The sequence below is a fragment of the Callospermophilus lateralis genome, unplaced genomic scaffold, assembly GCF_048772815.1.
Source record: "Callospermophilus lateralis isolate mCalLat2 unplaced genomic scaffold, mCalLat2.hap1 Scaffold_82, whole genome shotgun sequence".
NCBI lineage: Eukaryota > Metazoa > Chordata > Mammalia > Rodentia > Sciuridae > Callospermophilus > Callospermophilus lateralis.
In genome coordinates this window covers 1539654-1563817 of record NW_027516260.1, presented here as the reverse complement: position 1 = coordinate 1563817, position 24164 = coordinate 1539654, and the positions used below count along the sequence as shown (strand labels likewise).

General features: G+C 46.9%; 1 pseudogene; it reads left to right on the top strand.

The window, feature by feature from the left end:
* Nucleotides 1-24164, top strand: part of LOC143640988 (inactive carboxypeptidase-like protein X2) — a 156464-nt pseudogene that overhangs the window by 107910 nt on the left and 24390 nt on the right.

Here is a 24164-nt window from a genome sequence, read left to right as displayed (position 1 = left end):
GATAGCATCAGTTTTAATGCTCCTGTCCATTGGTTTCTGTTTCTCTCTCCACTGGGCAGTGAGACCCTTGACGATACTGGCAGGACTTGATGTTCTGCATCCTTGGGACCCTGTCTGGTCCCAGGCATCTAGTAGGTGCTCTATAAATAACTCTGATGAACAAATACCAGCATGAAGCAAGTTCACGAAGGTTCACTCACACTGAATAGTAACGAGATGACCCATGACTATACATGACTGGCAGCTGGCGTCAGATGTAAGGGGAAGAAGGAAGGGACTCGGAAAGAGAGGCTGAGAGATGACAGAGACATAGAGATGGCTGCCTTGCAGAACTGACGGATTTGAAATCATGTCATGGCTCTTGCTGGTAATGAGATTTTCCTTCTCTGAGCCTCAGTTTTCAATTCCCTAAAAAGGGATAATTATTCTTTATCTAATCAAGATGTGATGAGGGTTAGGTGGAATTAATAATGTGTGAAAATTACCCAGCACATAGCACTCAGTAAATGGTAGGTTCTTCCCTCAGCCCCTCTTTGGGTTTATGTACAACAGTGGATTTCTAGCTTTATTTTTAGCCACTGAGCTTTTTCTCAAATAAGATCTTTCTTGAAAATATTTAGAAAATACAGACAGGTGAGGCGACTCTGTGTGGATCTCTGGGTGGTAGGGATGCTGCCTGCCTGGCCCTCATCTCTCCTTGCACGGGACACCCCTGAAAGACAGATCCATGCCAGTGTCTCTGTGTGAAAGCATACTGGACAGCCAAGGTGACTCCATGCAGGTGATAATCCTGGACCACCATCAGATGCCCATTGCCACATCCCTGTTCTGCAGGTCATGGACAGGTGTGGGATTCAAGCCAAGACAAACTGTGCCAGAACTGGGATTAGAGTTTTATTTTTCTAAGTAAGCATGCAGAACAGATCCATTCTCGAAGAGTGCTGCATTTTGATTGGTAACATTCATAGACATGGAAGAGAAAGAGGGTGCTGGTCCTTTGGAGTTTGCTAGATGGATGTTTCTTCCCGACATCCTCTTTATGTGTTTATTAATTTTAATCTATGTGATGTCTACTGAATGCTCTGTTCTAAGCATTGGGACTAATATACATAGCATGAGCAAAAAAGGGGTCTTGTTTGCAGTGAGCTTTCAGTCCAGCCCCTTGTTGGTGCCACTGACTTGAGACAGACAGGAGCTTCCATCAGACAAAGATGCAGTGAGGTCTTGAGTCTTGGCCACCATAGTCCTACTGCCAGTTCATGGCCAAGTTGACAAGCCTACAATTCCAGTTTTAATATTTTTCAGATAATTAATTCTATTTGAAAGCAATGAAATGCAATTGTTTTAATGACATTGAATGCTTTATATTTTTTTACCAATATAAATTGTCCTTCCTACTGCATTGCACTTGAGTGAAATGTTAGTATACTAATAAAACCAATCTTTTATTTCCCAATGACAGAAAGTTTATTAGATGTATGAGAGTTACAATTATAACCAGTGAGATGAGTGAAAAGTTAATTAATCTTCTTGAGGTGAATAGATGCTTCTAAGAACTTAGAATAAATACAGGCAACTTAAAATAGCCAAATGCTTTACATTTTAACTGTTTAATAGGTAGGACAGTCTCACCTCCCAGCAAGCCAGCATTGGGTTTGTAAGGTGGGGGCTGAGCAAGGCTGGCTAATTGCTGAATTTGTAAAGTAGTTGGGCTGGTTAGGGAGGACGAGCACAGCCCCTGCCAGGAGCCAGGCTTGGTGCCCAAGGAGGCAGGCTTGACAGAGCCCCAGGAAGCTGGTGCCATTGAAAGTGGAGACTCTGAGAAGACCAAGGTACCCAAGTCAGAAGAAGAAGGTCAGGAAAGGCAAGTTGCCCTTTTCTGGTCAGACAGCCATCCACGCCCTGGAGGGGACGATCAGGTTGACGGGAGACATGGGCCTTGACACAAGGGGGGTCTGTGATGGCACGGGTGCAGGAGGGGCACAGGGACACCCACAGTGGAGAGCTTGGCCTGGAAAGGAAGAGAGGCCTGGTCCCCGAGGCAGTCCAGGCAGGGAAGCCGGTGCTGAGGGGCTCAGGGCCTGCTCCTGGAGGGCTGTAGAGTCTTAGAGAAGGCAGCGGCAGGTCCTCTCAGAGAGTAGCAGGTTTAGGGAGTGGAAATGCAGAGAGTGTAAGACCCGTGTTGAGAAAAAGCACAGGGAATTTCTTCAGTTGCAGAGAGGGCTCAGTGTGTGCCTATAGAGGGTACACAATTGTCCTTGTCCCACTGGGTTGTCTGTTATGCCCTCAGGGGTGGTAGAGTCGGGCAGTTGCAGTGGAGGAAGGCAGGGAGGAGGCACTGTGTGCTTCTAGAACATGACTTGTATTAGGGGACACTGGGGTGCAGGAGCTAAAGCCAGGAGTCAGTTGGTGGAATCTCTGGGAGAGAGAGGGCATAAAATATGATAGAGACTTGGTCTCAGAGGGCAGAGGCCAATCTGAGGACTTCATGAGGCAGTGAAGGTGATGATTGGAGTCAGGGTGCCGGGGGCTTATGGAGCGAGCCAAAGGGCAGAGAGGACAGACATCTGGGACCCCGAGGCTCAGGGTTGCTGCTCTGTGCTTGCCCTGCGGGGGGGTCTGCAGGGCAGGCTGGACAAGGCTCAGCAGAGGGGGCTGCTCAGGACAGTAGGGCTGTAGCAGAAGGAAGAGAGAGGGTGACAAGAGGCTGTGGCAGATGAGCAGCTGGAGGACGTTGGCCCAGAGCTGGGGACAAGCAGGGGTCTCGCCAAACTCCTTCTTTGACTGGGGGTCCCACTTCCCCACCCAGCAGTGCTCCAGCCTTTGCTGCTGGGTCATCCTCCAGGGTGGGTCTGGGTCCCAGCACTGCAGCAGCCAAGGTGCGGAGGGAAGAGGCGCCAGGGCCAGGCGGGAGCTCAGGAAGCAGAGCTCAGCGGAGGCTTCTCACTCACATGGTACCTTCCTGGAGAGTGGGTGTGTTTGTAGAACTGTCACGCTGCGTCTCCTCCCTTCACAGGGAAATGAAAATTTTGGCACCTGTGGGGGGCTGGGAAGAGAGAAGTTTCCAAACTCCTTTCTAACCTCTTTGAGAACTGTCACTCTGAACAGCAGAGCTTGTCAGGGAACGGATTTTAGCAAAAACATCTTCAAGTTCAATTATGAGTTAAGGCACTAAGTCATTTCCTCTATCTTATGTGAAATTTCAACGATGCAGAGATAGCTACTTGAAATCAAATAGTGCTCTCAAGATGGCGTCCAAGGCTCCTGGGTGGTTTTCTGGGTGTTGACTGAGGAGTGAGCTCTCGGGGGATTCCACGTGTGAAGTGGAAACAATTGCAGAGCTTGTTCTTGGTGGCAAGCTTCACCCTGCTTTATTCAGGGGCTTTACGCCCCAGCCTGGCTCCCTGGAAATGCCTCTGGATGGTTTCTGGGCACCCCCTGCCTTTTGGTCCCCTGGGAGACCTTCTAGAGGCATCCTGGGTGTCCGCTGCTTTTTCTCTCTCTGTTTCCTGGTGGGGAAGGCCTCCTGCAGCCGCCCCTGGTCAGCTTGCCCCTTGCCCACAGGCCCTGTGTGGCCTCATTCCCTTTGCTCACTGTGTGTGGAGCCAGAACCCTCTTTTCCTTCCCCAGCTGCACCAGGCATGCTCTTGCAGGGGTCTTTGCATGGCCTTGCCCTCTGCCTGAAGACTCGACTCTCTCTGCACCAGGGGCTGTCCTTGGGCCACCTTCTGAAACCCACTCCCTGTTGCTCTGAGTCCTCCCGCTCGGTTTGGCCCCGATTGGCATCTGTGTTGGCTACTCCTGAGGAGCAGGCAGCCAGTTGCCGCTGCATCTCCAGTGCTAGGTCAGCGTCCTTCCAGGGCAGGTCTGCGTAACCAGCCCCTGCTCACCCACCTCCTCCAGAGGTCAGCCACCCAGAGCTGCCCGCAGGGGAAGGAAGCAGCCATTCCCCAGGGCAGCTCTGGTCCTCGGCTGACCAGGGCTCCCCTGGAGTTGGAGCCCAGACTGAGACCAGGATTCCAGACCTGCCTAGCTGCATGTCCTGGGACAGGTTTCTGGCCTTTCTGTGCCTCAGTTTCCTCATTGGTAACATGGGGTAGTAATAATGCCGTTGGCTTAGTGTCGTGGGGACTGGGCAAGCACATTCATGTCAAGCAGCTGAGGTCGTCCTTCCTTGGCACACGGCAGGTGCCCTGCTGTTGCTGTGATTGTCTTAAGACTCCCTCCCCCTGGAGGACAGTCCTGTTCACACACTGGTGCCTGCCCTCCTTCTTTCTCCTCCCCAGCCAATCTGAAGTGTGCTCTGCCTCTTGGAGTGCTCAGACCACATTCTCTGTTCTCAGTGTCTTTAACCAGAAGGCTGCTGTCACCAGCCCCAAGTAGGTCATCTCACCCCCCTGAGCCGAGAGAGGTGTTGCCTTGCTCTGCACTCTCAGCTTGGGCTGCAGGTGGGAGGCCCGAGACCACGAGCTGGTGCTGCTCCTTACCCAGCAGCCTCAGCCTGGAGCCCCTCCCCAGCATCCAGAGCGGGTACCACCAGTGTGGCCAACGCCTCTCCTCAGACACACCTAGGAAAGACCAGAACTGTATCATGTGACCACCAAGAACTTGAGTCTGATTGTGTGAGAATTTCCTGCCACACATCGGCATTTCTTTGAAACACAATGGTGGATAGGAAGTTTCTTTAAATAAAGGTACACTGGCTCTAGATCAGGGCTGCTGGGCACCTCACCTTGCCACCTGCAATGACCCCAGTGACCTGACAGGTAGGGCCCTTTTTTGTCCCCATTTTATGGACTATGAAGAAACTGAGTGGTAGAAAGCCTAAGTAGCGTGTTCTAATCTGGTCTGTCACAGTAAAGATGCTTGTCCTCTGCTCCTCCTCCTGCCCACTCCTGGCTAGTGCTCAGGGTCTGCCCTCCTGCCACAGGCTGGGTGAATGTGGAGGCCGCACCTGGACCGTGTGGACTTCATCTGAGGGCATCCAAGGCTGGGGCCTTGGAGCAGCAGTCGTGCTACCTGGGACCATGAGACCTTCAGGAGCCCGTGAAGTTTTTAATTTCTTTTAAAATCAGAAGAAAAAATTAACTCTTAGGTTGAAGCAATCTCTTTACTCTATGACGTTGATCTGTTTGTCTTTGTGCTGGTGCAGTTGTAGACTATGACATTGACAGAGGAAGGGGAGAGCAGTCAGCAGGATGAGACCCTCCTCCACCGTGTCAGTGACCTGATTCCTGGAACCTATGAACACACAAGTTTTCACAGTCAAGGGGCATGAAGTCGGCCTGGGATTGAGGCTGCTGAGTGGCTGACCTGAACATGGGAGATGATCCTGGACCGTACAGATGGGGCCCATGGAATCACCAGGGGCTTTAAATGCAGAGGGAGGCAGCAGGGAAAGCCAGAGAGATGGTGGCTTGAGAAGACCTTCCCTCCTGCTGGCTTGGAAGGGACAATGACCAAAGAATGGAGTGACAAGGACAAACAGATTCTCCCTGGGGCTCCCAGAAGGAATACAGCTCTGCCAACGCCTTGATTTTAGGGCTTCTGACCCCAGAATTGTGAGAGAATAAGTTTGTGCTATTTAAACTATGAACAGTGCCTACAAATGCAGAGTGCTTCCTCGGCCCCACGGACGGTGCAAATCCAGCTCCGCTGAGTCCTGGGCAATCTGAGCAGGCCACGCCCCTTGGCACTCTCTGGCCGGGGTCAGTGCTTGCCAGGCAGGGAGCAGGATGGGGCCAGCCCTCTGGAGGCTCCATCCTGTGGCATTCAGAGGGGTCTCACTTTTTTGTTCCTTTCCTCCTGGCCCCTCATGTGACTGTTCCAGGTCTAGGTGGGGGTCGCATACCTTTTTTTACTATTAGTTCTCTACAGTGGGTTTTAACACTGATTTATTGCAACCTGGCTCTGAAAGTGGCATTTCCCCTCCCGTTTCCCCGGTAGATGTTTTTACTGGAGGTAATGGAAAATAGATAGTATTTCTAACCTTATAACATTCCCTCCTGCTGTCTTGAAGAGCCATGGTAACTAGCCAAAGTGAGAAATCCAATAAATCAGTGGGCTGATGTTTCACACAGTGTCCAACGTCTGGCTGTTCTGAGGATGTGGCAGCACCATTCAGCTGTTGAGAGTGGTTCCAGCAGATAAGGGCTGGAGAGTAAGAGTGGGGGGGAGACAGACAGATGGACAGACAGGCAGAATGAGGACACTGTGTTCTTGCTGCTGTGCATGCCTCTGCTTATTGTAGACAAGAGATAGGACTTCGCTTTTTACACGTTGTCTCCAGAAGCTGCTGAAGGCGGTCTCGGCCTCTTGGGATCAGTATTCCTGCCCAAAGTTATAGCTTGGCCTCCAGCAAGACTCGAGCCTGCCAGGCTGCTGGAACGCTGCCTCATGAGGTGATGGACGGGGAGCTGCCAGCTTCCTCATGGCTCAAGCAGAGAGTGGGCCTACAAAGGCCTGAGCCCTGGGACTCTCCCTCTTCTAACTGAAGAGGAACTTGGCGCTGCTGGCCCTGCTTCTGTATGGAAGTGGGTGACACATGGTACTGGTCACCACCAGGGGCCAAGGGCCAGTGGTGATCCTGCAGCAGGCCTCGTACCCCTTATTCAAAATGCTTGGAACCAGAAGTATTTTGGATTTGGGCTTTTTATTATTATTTTTGAATATTTGACATACATTATGTGCATTGGTAAGGGGACCCAAGTCTAAACACAGAATTCATTTATTCCCTCTGCACCTTCAGCACACAGCCTGAAGGCAGTTTCCTCTGTTTTTAGATGCTTGTGTTGTGACTGTGACCCATCACATCAGGTGAGGTGGGAGGTTTTCCACTGGGTTGTCACATTGGTGCTCAGAGTTTCAGATTTTGGGTTTCCAGATCAGGTCTCCTCCACCTGTGCGTGACTAGTTTTGCCCATTTGCTGTGTCAGTGATGAGCCAGTGACGCTGGCTGGAGTTGATGGTGTTTTGGATTTTTGCTGGCATTATTTCTCTCTCTCTCTTTCCTCTATGGAGTATATGCACACTGTGTATCTGGATAGAGCCAAAGTGTGAGAGGCCTACAGGACATCTAACCAGTGGCTTCCCAGTTTCATGAAGTCCATTCCAAGTCGTCAAGACACAGGTCATCAAGGTCTAGAAGAGGAAAACTTTTCCTTCTTAATCCTACACCACAAAACTCTGGTCTTAGATTTCTGGTACATGTTCAGCTGTCACCTTGGAAATTTTTAAATTATTATCTTCTAATTTTGATTGGAGGGAAAAAAGAGACACAACTAGGAGAAGGCCTGCTTCCTCTAGGTGCCTGTTCTGTATTGGCCGGGCTCCTCTCTGGTCCTGGAAAAACGCATCAGTTGAATGCCTTCGTCCTTGCTCCCTGTCATGCAGGACAGAAGATGCTGGAAGATGGCATGTTTCATCACGAAACGGTCTTGGTGTAAACAGCTAGTCTGTCCTGAGCTACCATCATGGCAAGTACTGGTAATCGTTCCTCCCAACGCCTTTGGAAGTTAGGTTTATCAGCTTGGTGCAAAGAGCTGCACCTGCCAGAGTGGCCTGGTCAGTATGGGTCAGAGGGCATCCTGGAGCCCCATGCTGCTGCCTCATAGGAGGCCCTCCACCACACCAGCCTCTGCATCAGGTGTGCCTGCTCCCTCTCCAGCAGGGCTGAAGGGCAGACAGCTCTCATGGTGTGCATTTTGCTCACTTGATTCCCTCTTCCATGCCTGGTAGGAAGCTTCCTATTTCTACAAAGATCTCTTTCAAGTGCAGAATTTTCGTATTATGCTAGCTGTCCATCCAGGTTAAAGGAGCAATCAAGTAAAAGGTTTTCCCAGCATTTTTGAAAGTAAACTCTTGGCTAAGTTTCACGGAAGACTTTGTTTTTATTCTTTTAAAATAACCTTCAGTTCTCCAGTTTTTCTTTAAAGTCCATCTAAAAAATAACATTTGTGCCACCTGCTAAGTAGTCCATTGGCAGCACTTCAGAACACAGGGCATCCAACAGGGGCGAAAGGCCACGTGCTTCCCAATTGTTCTCATAAAATTCCACTGACCTTCTCTCGAGTTCACACCATAGTAAAATGTGAACTCTTAAAAGGAAGAAAGAAATTCTGCTTTTTCGACTTGCTTTGAATCTGTAACATATAAATTGCCCTCAATTCTCGCATGTGTTGGAAGAAAAAGACCTTGAATGAGTGAAGACTTAAAAAAGTGTCAGAGAAATGAAGAGGAAATGAGAAAAATGTGGGTTTATTCTTTAATTAAAAATTATTTTGCTGTTTAAAAAGTCAAATAGCACTAAGGACAATTACAAATAGCAGTCCCATCTCCTAGTCTCTGGGACAGCTAGCTCTTGTGTTTTATTTTTCTTAATCCCCAGGTTTCTAAATAAAATGTTCTCAGTGTTCTTTCTTAATCTTTTAAATTAGTTATCTGCTGACATTCTGCTATGAAAAGCAAGAATGGAACTCTCTTATTCACCTGTGTTCAGCATATTCTACCCCCCCCTGTCTCTCATTTCATTCTTCCTAAGGAGCTATATTAAAACTTTTGTGGGGCTGGGGATGTTGTTCAAGTGGTAGTGCACTTGCCTGGCATGCACAGGGTGCTGGGTTCAATCCTCAGCACCACATAAAAATAAAATAAAGATGTTGTGTCCACTGAAAACTAAAAAATAAATATTAAAAAAATTCTCTCTCTCTCTCTCTCTCTCTCTCTCTCTCTCTCTCTCAAAAAAAAAAAAAAAAAACTTTTGTGAAATCAGCACTTAATTCTTATATCATGGTCATATTGAGTTATTATTTACAGCCAGGTCATCTGCTGTACTATAATGCATACCATACAGTCACCTATTTAAAGGCATGATTTAGTGTTTTGATATATTCACAAGATGGTGCAATCATCACGTGATCAATTTTAGAACATTTTCATTATGCCAGAAAGAAACCATGTTACCTCTCAAAGTCTTGAGTTTTCTGTTGCTTCTTTACCTTCAATGTTAATGATATATATGTCTGAGGACATCATTCTTACTAAGAATCTTTGAATAATTCTTCCTCTATGAAGTTCTTAGGGTTATTTTTATATCTCTTGTGCTAAAACCCACACAATATTGTACTTTGTTATAGCTGAAACTTGATATGACCTTGAAATACAGGAACTCATACTTTTTAGCTCTAAGGTATTCTATTTATATTATGTTATTGTTCTTACTATTAATCTCTGCTCCATTTTCTTCTGCTTTTTTTAGAATTATTATTTACCTATTAAATCTCAGCTTTTTTTCTTACTGGATTAAAATGAATCTGATCCTTACCTAGTTATTCCTGTTTGCTCTTCATGTCTCAGCTCAAAGACAGCCTCCCCAGGAATGCCCTCCCCAACCAGCCCTGGACAAAGTCAACCCCTGCCCCATTTAAAAGCCTTGTATATTCCTCCTTTGAACAATATCACAATGGCAGTTCAATTATTAATTGCATTATTAATTATGCAATCTCTGCCTTCTTCTCTAGACTGTAAACTACCTGTGCCCAGGGTCACTGAGCAGTGGCTGGCCTACTCCCTGTCCCTGCTGTTGACAAGTATTGGTCATGAGTTGTTTTATTTGGGGTTTTCACCACTGTGACTAAAAGATGCAACCACTACAATTGTAGAGGAGGAAAAGTTTTTTGGAGGGCTCATGGTCTCAGAGGTCTCAGTCCATGGACAGAAGGCTTTATTCCTCAGGGCTCAAGGTGAGGCTGAACATCATGGTGGAAGAGTGTGGCAGAGGGGTTGACCAGAAGGAGAGAAAGAGACTCCATTTGCCAGATACAAAGTCATGCCTCCTGACACCACACCTGCCACACTCCACCTGCCTTCAGCCACCATTCAATTAATCCCATTAGGTGATTAATTCACTGATTGAATTAAGGCTCTCATAACTCAATCATTTCTCCTCCAAAACTTCTTGCATTGTCTCACCCATGTGCTTTTGGGGGACACCGCACATCCAAACCATAACATGAGTCTACATTGTGGCTTATAGGGTAATATGAGCCAGGTCTGGGCTGCACCCCAGGCTGTCTGTAAAGACAAGTTTTGGTAAGAGAGAAATAGGGTTGCCTGGTGCAGGGGTGTCTAAAACATTTGAAAATATTTTGGAAGAACCAGTTTCTGTTCACTGAACAGCTGTTCATTGCACGTTTCTGACAGGTAACTGAGCCACTTTCTGAAAAACTGCTCTTGCTACCGCATACCTGCTTCTGAGTCCTTCGTGTTCTTTCAGGCAAATCAACAGGCATGTTGAAGAAGCCTGTATTATTGGATATCCACTCTGGTCTCTAAAGTGTCATAGCCCCTGACAATGCTGTGCCTTAGTTTCCACACTGATTAATTGCGGGTGACATCACTCTTCCCTCAGTATAGTTTTGAACAACCTCAGTGGAGAATACCCATCTTGCTATTTGAATGGTTCAGAATGGGGCTGCTCCACCCCAGCACTGTTGCAGTCTGGGGAGGATAAGTCTTTGCTATGGGAATCGTTCCTGTGTATTTTCGGATGTTTAGCAGCACCCTTGGCCTCTACCCAGGAGATGTTCCTCACCCTGCAGTAGCAGCCTACCCCAGCCCCACAGTCATAAAAACCAGAAATGGCCCCAGACACTGCAGATGCCCCTGGGGGCAGAAATACCCTCTTGGAGAGCCCTCACTATACTTGCAGAGCCGTGGGCTACACCTGCTGGGGACCCAGAGGAGTGCAGGGAGCCTGGGCTGGCACGGGAGGGGTTTCCGGAATCTGCAGTGGCTGACACTATGTCTCCTGCTAGTTGGGCTGACTCTGGGTGAGGAGTGGACCGCCTCTTCCAGGAACACAGCTTTGACCCTGTAGAAGGAGCCAGATATATTGAGAAATACCAGGGAGTTTTAATTACAGTAAGTGGGTTGAGAAGTCGATCATGAGTTGTCAGGTGGGATGGAATTTTCTTTGTTTCCTTGGACTCTGGCTCTTCAGGAGAGAGCCTCGTGGTGGTTGGGGAGGGGGGAGTGATGCAGTTTTCTTTGGCTGTGGTTTTTTGGCTAATACTGAAGATTACCATTTATTGACTGTAATTTGGGAAACAGCGTGTTGTCCTGTTGTGACTTGGTTAGCAGGACAGGCCTGGACTCTCAGGCCTGCGCCAAGAGAGAAGGGATTCTGGAGGGTGTACGGGGGAAGCCAGAATCAGAGTGAGGGTCCCAAGGTGGAAGATGTCCTTCCACAAAACTCACCCATGCCAGTCCCCAGAATCTGTGATATGTGACCTTACATGGCAAGAGGGACTTGGCCAGTGTAATTAAGCAATAGACCCTGAGTAAAGAGAGGGACTGTGTTTACCCCATCTGAACCTATCTGCTGTGGATGATCCTTCAAGGTGACTGGCTCCTTCTTAGCTGAAGCAGGGTCGTGCTGTGGAAGCACCCCGTAAACTGAAATGCCACTTGAATTATTAGGAAGTAGTTATACTCACTATCTTAAGAAAGAAAAAAAATGTATATAAGATAAGACAAAGACAGAGACTAGGTCTCACCCACAGCCCCAGGGCTGAGGCGAGGGTCCTCGGATCTCACTGAGCTGCACGGCCACCGTGGTTGGGGTGGGGAGCTCACATTTATCTACATGCTGTACCCAGTTTTGCTGAAAGACAGGGGCATGTTGGGAGGGACTTGGGGGTTCTTTTGGCTCTTCTCCGATGTCCCCATTACCGTGATAGCAATCTCTGTTTCCTAATGTCCACAAGGGGGAAAGTGACCGCTGCTGTCCAGCTGGGCATTTGGTCATCTGTTCCTCAGTGGGCTTTGATTCTTGGTGGGGGACAAGGAGCTGCCCAGCCACACAGCGCCCTTGCTTCACTATTGCTTACCTGCTTCCAGTTGTACCTCCTGGACCAGAGCCTCTCCCTATGGTGAGTTCCTTACTGAGGCCACAGGAAGTAGCCGGCCTGCTCTGTATCCCAGCTTTTGGTGTGTTGTCATAAAATGCAGCTGGTAATGGCTTGGCTGCTTTGCCTCTGTACAGCCAGAACTTCCAGTCTCCTGACCTGGGCTCCTAAGCCGTCTCACTCAGGCTTAGCAGAGTCACATATGAGGACCCCTGAACCTTTGGTTACAGTTTAGGAGCAGGAGGCCCTCCTTGTCTGAAAGTCACAGGGCCCATCTTGAAACACTCTGGGGTATCAGCAGGCCTCAGGCAGCTCCTTGGGTGTAACTGGGTCCCAGCATCCAGAGTTGGCTGAATATCTCCTTCTGTAGAGTGTCCTCTGCCTCTCTGACCACAGAATGAGCAATAGAACTGCCCTTAGCACCCGAGGGCTGTGGCTTCTGACTCTAGCCACCTCTTGCATTCAGATCCAGAATCCCATGGAAGAATGTCTTGGCTCTGTTTGGGTCAGGTGTTCCATGAGGCCAGTCGAATGTGACTGTCCTGGTTTCTGTCAGGTGACCACCTTCAGGCTATTCAGCCTGGCAAGGTGCAGGGTCATGCTCCATGGAACAGCTGCTTCAAATGTGACCATGCATAAGGGTCAAAGTGGAAATGTAACTCAAAACAACAGGGCTGAACGTCCCCACAGTGTCCCATACAGATACAATCAAAGCAGTTCTATAGGTTACTACCATTTTTCGGCACACCTTCAGATATCTGAGGTTCTCTGGTTACTGAAGACAGTGATGTTACTGAACCATCCTTAGGAAAATTCATCAAGATCTAGACTCCATGTTTGTCTGGTGCTTTCTGTGTTCCACATTTGGGAACTGTTTTGTGATGGTGCATCAGCCCTAGACTGTGTTTGTAGAAAGGGAGGTTATTTGCAAATGACTGAGAAGTGCTGGTGATAGGTACTTTTGAGAAGAACAGCTACTGTTCATCACATGTGGCTTACAATAGCTTGCTCACACACCCCTGAAGCACTGGATAGGTCTGGGTACTGAAACCTTGTACCCAGAACCAAGGAACGAGAGAAGTTTGATGAAGACCAGAGGAGAGACTGGAGCATTTATGTATAGGAATAAAAGCCACATGGCACTTTCCTCCTACCAAGCCGGTTAGCAACCATGTGCCTAATGAGGAACTTTGCTTGTTTCTCTAGGATGAAATCAGACCAAGTAGGCAGAGGCATTTTGAAGACTAACGTGCCATTTGAATTATTACTAGGAAATCTTAATAGAATTGTTCTTTCAAGGACAGAAAAATTGCATATAAGAAGTTATATAAGATTTATCTTTTTTTTCTTCAAGTCTGCCTTTAAGAGATGAGTCGCATCTTCACATACATCCTTTTTGCAAGAGAACTGTGGTACTGTCCTGTATGTCAGCCTATTATACAACATTCAAATAAATATTTTCTCTTTCTCCTTCTGTAACATTTGATGAGTACAAAAGATGAGTGTAATCTATTTGTAAGGCTTTAAGCATCACAATAAAACCAACACCATGAGCCCACCATGCCACTGAGCCTGACCCCGCCAGGGCTGCGAAGGCAGTGCAAGGGCAGGGGATGTCTCTCTTCCTGGGCTGGTAGGAAGCTCTCTCCTGATGCTGGCCAGTGGCAGTGAGCTATGGCCCTTCCCATGTGGCCTCTTGTGGGCCGAGTCACCAAGCCGTGATGCACAGTAGGTCAGAACCTGTGTTTGTGGGAATGTGACTGCATCCTGAGTGGAGGAGCATCTGTTTGCATCTTTGATAAAGAAAATTAAAAATATGTATGCAATAGTTTCAAAATCTGAAGTTCTTTGGGATCTAAATGAGCTGTTTTGTTTCTCCCAGGGGATGTTTTCTCGTAGGTTCAATGATGTTTTAAGATTGCCAGCCAGTGAAACCTCAGAGAACCTCCTGGGTGCTCCTCGGGAACCGAGTAGGTGCTCCTGTTGTAACGCCATTTTTGTCCCTTTGAGAGTCCTGGGAAAAGTCCAGCTTTCCTGGCTTAATGTCTGGATGCCCTCCCCTGCCCCGTCGCCGGCACCTCCCCCGCAGCCCAGGTGTCTCCTTGGCACACTGCTTGCTGTTCTTTTCCTCCCCTCCTAACCGGGCCCCTACACAGGGCCCTGCAAGCAGACACCCCTTCTTTGCCCTCTGAGGGTTGATTCAGGGTAACCAGGGCACGGCTGAGCCACAGTGGAGGCTCCGTGACCCTTTGCTGTGGCGTTTTATTTGTATGGACACCAGGTCTTCACCACGCAGTCCTGTCTCCCCAAGTTCCGCTTCTTCTTTGTGGCCCACTCCTCTGTTTCCCTGGTTTTAAGGGAGGATGGACTAGGGGGTGTGATAATGGCATAGGAGGGTGTTTTGTTGTGTTTTCACATTTCTAAGCTGAGGGAGCTGCTGCAGCCCAGAGGAGCGTCATGGGGGCCCTGTCTGCTCTCCAGAAGCCTCTGATGCAGGGCTTCTTTGCTTGGACCCTGGGGCTTTGAGTCAAAGCCTTCAGTGCTGAGGAAATAATATCAAGGTGGCTTTGTGATGTGAAATAATCTCTCTGAGGGAAGTGGAAGAAAAGCCACAAAAGTGCTATGAATTTCAAGCCTTCCCTAAGGATTAGGAGACCAAAGAGCAGGGCCATTGTGGCTACAGTCTACACGGCTAGCTCTCCACACAATGAGTGAGCCCTGACAAAGGAATCCAATATGCAGCCTTGGAGTGGACAAGGGTGAGGTGTGCCAGCCAGCCTGCCCCGCCTCCCGGCCTCTGCTGCAGGTGCCTCGCTCCCTCCGCCACACACTGGAGCTGGAAATGTCGGGGGTGCTGTAGCTGTAGGGCTAGGAGCAGGACTTAGCCATCCCGTGGCTTTAGCCTCTTCCTGTGGAAGGCACAGTCAGTCTCAGCGTCACAATGATGGGCAGGTGGCTCTTCTCTCACCCTGTATTATCAACCTATTAATTTTAATTAAAACAACTCCTCCTTAATTTCTTTATGGCTCTGACAGCTCATTTCCATCACAAGAGCAAGAAGGTTAAGCCTGAAGAGCCGCTCCCCAGAGTACCTGGAGAAGCCTCCGCTTGTGCTTCCGTCCAGCCTGACATCCTGGGGCCAGCCTGGGATTTGACATATGCCCAGGAGGAGGGAATCCTTACTAACAGCCCCTCTAGGAAGGGCACATGCTGTGCATCTGGCACTGAGCTCAGCCCCTACTGCTTTGGTCCATCTCATTGACTGAACAAGAAGGTAGAGTTGGTGTCTTTTTTTTTTTTACAGCAGAGCTGTAAGAAGTCACAGGGAAGGAAGTGGAAGAACTAGAATTTAACTTTTGGCTTCTTGACCTCAGAACCAGCAGTCTTAACCTTCCACTATAACATCTCTTAATTTAAAAATGAACACACATTCTCCTGGTAGCTATTATTTTCAGAAGAAGAGGTGGCTTTTTAAGTTCATGTAGTTACAAAGAATAAAAGTGGATTAGAGCTAATAAAATGGTTAGAATTCATTTCTCTGCTCATATTATTATTGTACATTTACTAAATGGGCATGTGTGGTCTTGTTCAATGGTGAAATGTTGAAATCTTTCCTTCAGTCCCAGTGAGGAGACAAAAATGTCCGTTATTACCACGGCTTTCAGCATTCAACTGGAAGTCTTAGCAAGTACTAAAGCAAGAAAAAGAAATTGAAAACCTAATGATTGGAAATAAACAGAACTGCCATTGCTTTTGGATGACATAATCATATCCATAAAATAGCTAAAGAGATCTACAAACTATTAGAATTAACTAATGAATTAGCAAAATAGCTGGATACAAAAAGCATTTATATATCCTTAAAATAAACAAGTTGAAAATAAAGTTTAAAGTGATATCATCTTTAAAATCATTGAAAAATCAACTACTTAAGAATAAATATAGCAAATCTGGCAATCAATGTAAGTAAATAGGTGGGTATATCATGTTTATGGATTGGAAGAGTTAATATTGTAAAGATGCAAAAGTATAAAACTCATTTCTATACTCAATGTCATGTTATTCCAGTTAAAATCCCAGAAGACTCTGTTTTGGCAATTAACATACTGATCCTAAAATTTATATGGGAGGGCCAAGGATAGATAAATTAGAAAAGCAAAATCAAAGTGGGGAAACACAATGCAAGATATTAAAATATGTCATAAATCTGTAGAAATTAAGGCAGGTTTAGGATAAGGTATGGAATAGACCAAGGGAACAGAATAGAGGGTCTAGAAACACACCTCCACATGAATAGTAATACGACTTATAACAAAAGTGCCACAGAGGAGCAGCAGTAAGATCATCATGTAAATTTCCTGAGTTAATTGGAAGCCCATATGGAAAACAATGTATCTTTAAAAGATTTGTTAAAATTTGTTTTAATTAGTTATACATGACAACAGAATGCATTACGTACTTTGATATACATAGATATATGGGATATAATTTCTCATTTTTCTGAGTACACATGTTGTAGAATCACGATGGTCATGTGGTCATATAGGTACATAAAGTAATAATGTCTGTTTCAGCCTACTATCCTTCCTCTCCCCACATCCCCTCCCCTCTCTTTATTTCTCTCTATGTAAATAAAGTAACTTTATACTTCTCTAGTGCCCCTCCCTCATTGTGAATTAGCATCTGCATATTAGAGAAAACATTTAGCCTTTGTTTTTTGAGATTGACTTATTTTACTTAGCATGATATTCTCCACCTCCATCCATTTACTAGCAAATGCTGTGATTTCATTTTTCTTTAAAGCTGAGTAATATTCCATTGTGTGTATATATATATATATATATATATATATATATATATATATATATATATATATATATATATATACCATATTTTCTTTACCCATTCATCTATTGAGGGACCCCTAGGTTGGTTCCAAAGTTTATCTATTGTGAATTGAGCTGCTATAAACATTGATGTGGCTGCATCATTGTAGTATGCTTATTTTAAGTCATTTGGGTATAAATAGAGGAGTGGGATAACTGGGTCAAATGGTGATTCCATTCCAAGTTTTCTGAGGAATCTCCATACTGTTTTCCATAGTGGTAGCACCAATTTGCAGCCCCACCAGATATGTATGAGTGTACCTTTTCCCCCACATCCTTGCCAACATTTATTGTTGCTTGTGTTCTTGATAACTGCCATTCTGACTGGAGTGAGATGAAATCTTAGTGCAATTTTTATTTGAATTTCTCTAATTACTAGAGATGTTGAACATTTTTTCATATATTTTATTTATCAATTGTATTTCTTCTTCTGTGAAGTGTCTGTTCAATTGCTTAGCCTATTTATTGATTGAGTTATTTATGTTTTTTTGGTGTCAAATTTTTTGAGTTCTTTATATATTATACAGATTAATGCTTCATCAGAGGTGCATGTGGTAAAGATTTTCTCCCAATCTTAAGCTCTCTCCTCACATTATTGTTTGTTTCCTCTGCTGAGAAGAAGCTTTTAAATTTAATTTAAATTTCTTGATTTTACTTCTTGTGCTTTAGGGGTCTTGTTAAGGAAGTCAGATATTTGGCCAACATGGTGAAGATTTGGACATTCTTCATAGAAATAGAAAAAGCAATCATGAAATTTATTTGGAAAAATAAGAAACCTAGAATAGCCAAAACAATCCTGAGCAAGAAAAGTGAAACAGGAGGCATCACAATACCAGACATTAAACTACACTACAGAGCTATAGTAATAAAAACGGCACCAAAATAGACTTGTAGACCAATGGTACAGAACAGAAGACACAGAGACAAACCCACACAGATACAGTTATCTTATACTAGACAAAGGTGCCCAAAACATTCACTGGAGAAAAGATAGACTATTCAAAAAATGGTGCTGGCAAAACTGGAAATCCATATGTAGCAAGTTGAAATTAAACCTCTATCTCTCACCCTGCACAAAAATCAACTCAGAGTGGATCAAAGACTTAGGCAGTAGAATAGAGACCCTGCACCTAATGTATCTTAACCCCTACTTCACACCATACGATAATCAATTTCAGATGGGTTGCAGAAGTAAATGTGAAAGATAAAGCAATGAAGCTTTCAAGAGAAAACAAAAATTTATTGAAAAGGGCACAAATACTAAACAATGATAAAGAAAAATAGTTAATTGATTGGTATTAAGAAAATCTTTTTGTCAAAAGGTACAAAGAAAGTGAATGAAATGACGGAATCATAGATAATACTTTCAGACCATATATTCAATCAAAAATCTCATCTCTAGAATGCAGAAAGAACTCTTGAAAACCTGTATTAAAAAAGTGGCTAACTTAACTGGAGAAGGGGGGGAATGTAAGAACCTCATAGATGTTACTCAAATGTCAATAGACCTGTGAAACCTATGGCTTCGTTAGTTGCCAAGTAGTTCACTTAACACTCACCCGAATGGCAAAGATGAAGGGGAAAGACGTGCCACATGTTGGCGAGAACCCGGAGCAGTGGGGGCTCTCTGGGGCCTGAGTGCAAATAGTTCCAATTAACTTGGAAAATGGCTGCAGCTGAACATACATATATAAATAGACATCTATGACTCAGTGACCCAGAAATTCTTCTCCCAATTATACACCAAACAGGATTTTGTATAAATTTGCCAAGAGACACATACAAAAATATTTACAGGAGCACTGCTTTTAATAGTTCAGACCCCAAATGACTCAGATCCTCACTGGCAGTAAAGTGGGCAGATAAGGCGGAGTATCTGCTCAGAGAGGAATACTGAAAAGCACAGAGAGTGGAAGGAAAATCTCATGGCTGTAGTTGATAATAGGAACCGCGGGAGACAGCGGGCTGAGGCGTGGCCCAGGGCAGAGCACTCACCCAGCGTGTGCGAGGCAGAGGCCCCGGGTTGCATCTACAGCATTGCATCATGATGACAGTAAGACAAAGTCTGAGACAAAATGAGCAAAGGCCTCACGAGAACTTGGGGCCAGAAGACCCCTCTGTGGGCGTGTTCACCTCAGCTGGGTTCAAAGGTCGGGGAAGGAGAGCCAGCTTTACAGTGCAAACAGGGAACTACATCTCCAAATAGCAAGCATCCTATGATGAGGCAAATTTAGGAGGCAGAGGAGAATTTCTAGTTGGCCTTCAGGTACTTTTGACCGGGCTGCTTGGTGGACTTCAGGGCTGGGGGTCAGCTCCCTACTGCATGGCAGAGAAGTCCTGCTCCCACCACATGGCCTCCAGAGCCCACCTGGCCTGGCCCTGCACCTTTGGCCCTCACTGGGTGCTCCAGGCTTCCTGTGTGGCCTCCAGAGCACCCGGTCTCTCCTTTCTCCATCTGTGAGCTGTTTGGACTCCTGTAGGGGATAAAAGACACTATCAGACGATTTCAAAAAAGGAGTTTAAAATCCCAAACCCAAACTAAGAATGAAAAGGACATACAATGAAAACTTGGCTAGATAGGAGGGCCAGGACAGGCTTTTTGATACAGTTTGATTTCTGAATAATTTAGAGGCAAACAGAAGAAGCAGTTGAGACGGATGGAACTGTATGTTAAAGACCCTGTGGCAGCAGAGTGTGTTTCCATATGGGGAATTGAAGGAGAGAACATAGAAAACAAGAGGTAAGTTAGGGTCTTGCACAGCATGGTGAGGATTTTGGTCTTCATACTAAGATGAGGATACACCTGCTGTTGGAAGGCTAGATGCTTAAAGTTAAGAGGTATTTCAAGCAGGAGGTGACATGATATTGCACTAGCAAAGTGAGCCTCTGACTCTGGGATTTACTGGGGAGCAGTTTAGATTCCAGGAGACCATGTAGAGGCAACTGTAATAGTCCTGGCCCCAGAGAATGGGCTGGGTTGGTCACAAGGGAGTTAGGACAGAGTTGTGAGCCTTCTGCAAAGATGTGGGTGGTCGAATAGCCTAAACATGGTGACTGGAATGTAGGGGAGGGGCGGGGTGTGAGAGCCAAGGATGGTTCCTGGACCCTGACGCCTGGGGGGATGGTGGTACTTTCCCGGAGGCCACCATGTTGGGGTGCACAGTGGCAGAAAGCTCAGAGATGTCACTTAGACATCAAGTAGAGGGTAAAGTGGGCAGGAGACCCGGCTGCTCTGCAGTTCAGACAGAGTTCCAAGGCATCACTGAGTCATTATTCAAACAAACACAATTTTTATCTATATGTTTTTTAAGTTTGAGAAATTATTTCATTCTCTCTTTTTTTTCTCTCTCTTTCCTTCTTCAGAGGATTTATTTCCATTTTTCTTTCTACCTCCCTTTTGTGGAGTGTGTGTTTCTTTTGCCCGAGGGGTCACCTAAATGTGCCACCTCTCCCTCAATAGCTGCAGACCCCAACTCTGACCTCTGCCTCCAGAGCCCAGTGGGGACGTGTCAGCTGACACAAAGCGGCACCTCCTGTGAGTCATTTGGGAATCGAGATGGGGTAAAGGGGTTGCTGTTTGGGGGGAGGGTCGTTGTCCAGCAGAGGACACCTGAGCCGAGGGAGGTGCTTCTCAAGGGCCTGTTTGCTACGTCCACTGCAGTGGTGGGCTCCGGCCTGGGGCTCGCAGGGGGAATCGTGTTGCTTGGGAGATTCTGGCTTCTTGCAGGGATCTGGAGCAGTTGGTGGGGAGCAGGGAAGAGGGGAGAAGGTGACAGGCACGGGTTTGTTTCCAAGCCTGTGTGAAAGCCCCCGAGAAGAACTTTCATGCCACGTCTGTCAGATGAACCAGAATGAATAAAACCAGCTGCTGTGTCTGAAGACTCACTGGCCACTCCTGACTCGACAAGAAGCTCAGAACCTTCTTGGGAAAGCTCTGGACCCTGAGACCAAGTGGACTTCACAGCACGGGAAGGATCCCAAGCAGTTCAGCGGGCAGAGTTTGTGAGAAAACCAGGGAAGGTGCTTAGGGCCAGTATTTAAGAAATGAGGAAGGGTGAAGGCAGAGGGAAAATTTCTACCCTGCCTAAGAATTAATATTATGAAAAATGAGGCAGAGGGAAGAAGTGTTCTCACCACATTCAAGTTCTTGCTCTGAGTTTGCTGAGTCTCTCCCCTTGAGCTTTTCTCCGGGAAGTCAGATTACAGCTGCTTTGTCCCCAGTGACATTGGGGCAGTAGGATGTACTGACAGAGGTTTGGCTTTGAGTCTGCACACTACTGGCAGGGACCATCTGTGTGACCAGGACAGCCAGGGAGAGACTCAGCGTCTCTCAGAGACCCAAGCTGTTTGGTTTTCGGTTGCAGGATCTGGTTTGCAATTGCAGGATCTGGTTTGTTACATTCCCAAGTCAGTTTCCCGAATGAAATGTTTAAGCAGTTTCTGGCCTGTCCTGAGACTATTTCCCCAAACTCTTCCTGTGGGCTATGTCACTGTTGACTACAAACAAATGCCCTGTTATGTGTGGTTACTGCTGAGCGCTGCCTGGGGCTGGGCATGGTCCCACATGTTAGAGGGTATCAAACTGTTCTTTGCTTCCCAAATCCTTTAAGGTAGGTGCTTCCATGATTCCCAGCCTAAGGACGAGTAACCAGCGGCATAGATGGGTCAATTACCTGGCCAAGGTTGCATAGCCAGTGGCTTGGAACCAGGGTTTGGCCCAGTGCTGGGAAGAGCATGTCTGCTTCCTGGACCTGACTCCTTTCTCCCTCCCCCTCAGCACTGCACACACGTTAGGTATTCCTCAACAGCCTCTTGCTGAACGAGTGGACTGTCGACTCTCACACCCCCAATAATTGAACCCCACAAGAGCCTCTGCTGTCTTATTTCTCCACCCACCTGGAGGAGGTAAACATTGTACAGATCCAGTGATGCTTTGTTTTCTCCTAGGAGTGACTGGGTGACGTCCTATAAGGTCATGGTGAGCAATGACAGCCACACGTGGGTCACTGTCAAGAACAGATCTGGAGACATGGTGAGTCTCTTCTTGGTTCTGGCTGTGTGGGACCCTGCAGAGAGACGTGATATGCCTAGTCACCTGGGACTTACCATTTCTGGGTCCACTCCAGCCAACCCTGAGAGTGTGATGGACAGTGACCCCTTTCCATGGCCCAAAGTTCAGCACCAGGTGGTCACCTTTGGGGACGATGTGGACTCCTGCCTTTCCTCCTGTCGCAGGGTCTGGACCCAGCCTCTTACCCACACCCAGGCCAGCCCTGGAGAGAGACAGCATGCAGGGCCCCTCACAGCTGTTCAGTTATGAGTTTCCTAACTTTTTCTAATGCCCTTGGATCTTTAGCTCTGTGATGTGGTGCAGCTTCACACTGCAGTCACACTGAGATACTCAAGGGCACATTCCCAGCACCATGTCCCCTGTCTCACACCCATCTCGCACACCGTCTGCAGATTCCTTATCACCCACATCCCTGTGTCCTGGTAGAAGGGTGCCAGCTGCTCTTCTACCTGGGAACCCATTGCTGTGTCTTTCTCTAGAATATTCCAAGATAGGTATGTCTTTCCCCCCATGTCAGGTCAAATGCAACTGCTTCCCCACAGCTTTGCTTGGTCTTCTTCTGCTGAAATACAAAAGCTCTGTGGTGTCCCTTTGCCCTGACCTTGATAGTTATCTTACAGTCAATAGGTTCTCCCCAGGCCCCAATCGATGGGGGCTTCCTGGGACCTGACTCCTTTCTCCCTCTCCTCAGTGCTCAACACACATTAGGTATTCCTCAACAGCCTCTTGTTGAGCCAGTGGACTGCCAATCTCACACCCCCAATAATCAAACCCTACAAGAGCCTCCTTTCCCCCTTGAACATAAATAGATATTTGAAGGAAACAGTGAAAAAGAGATCCCTGTGCTCAACGAGCTGCCTGTTCCCATGGTGGCCCGCTACATCCGCATCAACCCGCAGTCCTGGTTTGACAACGGCAGCATCTGTCTGAGGATGGAGATCCTAGGCTGCCCACTGCCAGGTGAGTCCACCCACCTGCACTTCCTGCAGGGCAGGATGCTGACACAAAACAGGTGCCAGCCGGGGTGAGTAAAATTAAGCTGCACAAATGTTTTCTAGTGTTAAAAAGAAGAGATGTGTCTATTTAGAATATTTTGAAAATACAAGTGAACCCAAAAGAAAACAAGTACCCCCATTATCCTGCTAAGAAGCATCATGAACATTGGGGGTATCGAGGTCTCTTGCCAAGGGAGGTTTTTCCCATTGTGCATATTTCAAGGTTGAAAATTACCCAACCCCACCACTCAAGGGTGAGCAGAGACATTATAAAGGGGTTTTGGAGCATTGGGGTACAACTCAGACATCGAGCTCTTGTGAGCATGTGCAAGGCCCTGGGTTCCATTCCTAGCACTACAAAAAAAAAGTTTTGGAGGCCACATTTATTTGTCTCTTCAGATCCCACTCTTCTAGGTAGAGGAGGTAGGGCAGCAGCAGCAGAAGTTCACTTTTGACCCTTGATGTGGTCTTGTTTAGAGAGCTTCATGGGATGCCTGTGTCTTGGGTCACTTATTCTTATTGGTTGTGTTTTCTTGGCCCTATCTCTACATGATGGTTTTAGTGTGTGACCCTAGGGTAACAGGGAGAATGGTGGGGACTCCTGAGCCAGCTGGGTCCCTGCTCTGTCTTGCTCTGGACAGGCTGGCCTGAGCTGGCTCTCATAGATGGTTGGCTTGTGTGCTCAGGGACCTGTGGTAGCAGCCTCTTCCTCCTGCCCAGACATCTCCAGGGAAGGCCGCAGGCAGGAACTTTCTCATTCCTGGGCACCCTGAGTCAGGAGGACCAGGAGCGAGCCATGACTCATCTCTCCCAGGCTGCTCCTCCAGGGAGCCTCCCTGCACTTGATCTTGCAGGTGTGAGCTGACCCCAGCTCCCTCTGGACCCCCAGTTCTTCCTAGTGCTCTGGGGGCCTGGCACCTCCAGCTCTGAGGCTGTGTCTATCACGACCCCACCCCTATCATGAACTCACTTTTACTGGGTTGTCAAGTGTGTTTATGTCATTGTGCTCTTTTCCTCTCAATCCCATAGTTTCTATGAACTCGCTTTGGCAACCATGGATTTTTTGAGACCAAGTTGAATCTAGGTACCTACTTAATTTCCCTCATGTCAGATATTTTGTTTTATAATTGTTCACACCTACTTTTTTTATGTCATTAAAACTGGCAGAGACCCACTGTCTTACTGATGCTTTCTCTCCTAATCCATGGAGAGATCCTGTGTTTTTAATCTGCCTTGGAGAGTTGGAAGTTGAGTTGTTTCCAGCGTCCTGATTCTGTGAACACCCGCAGTGGGCATCCCTGTTCCT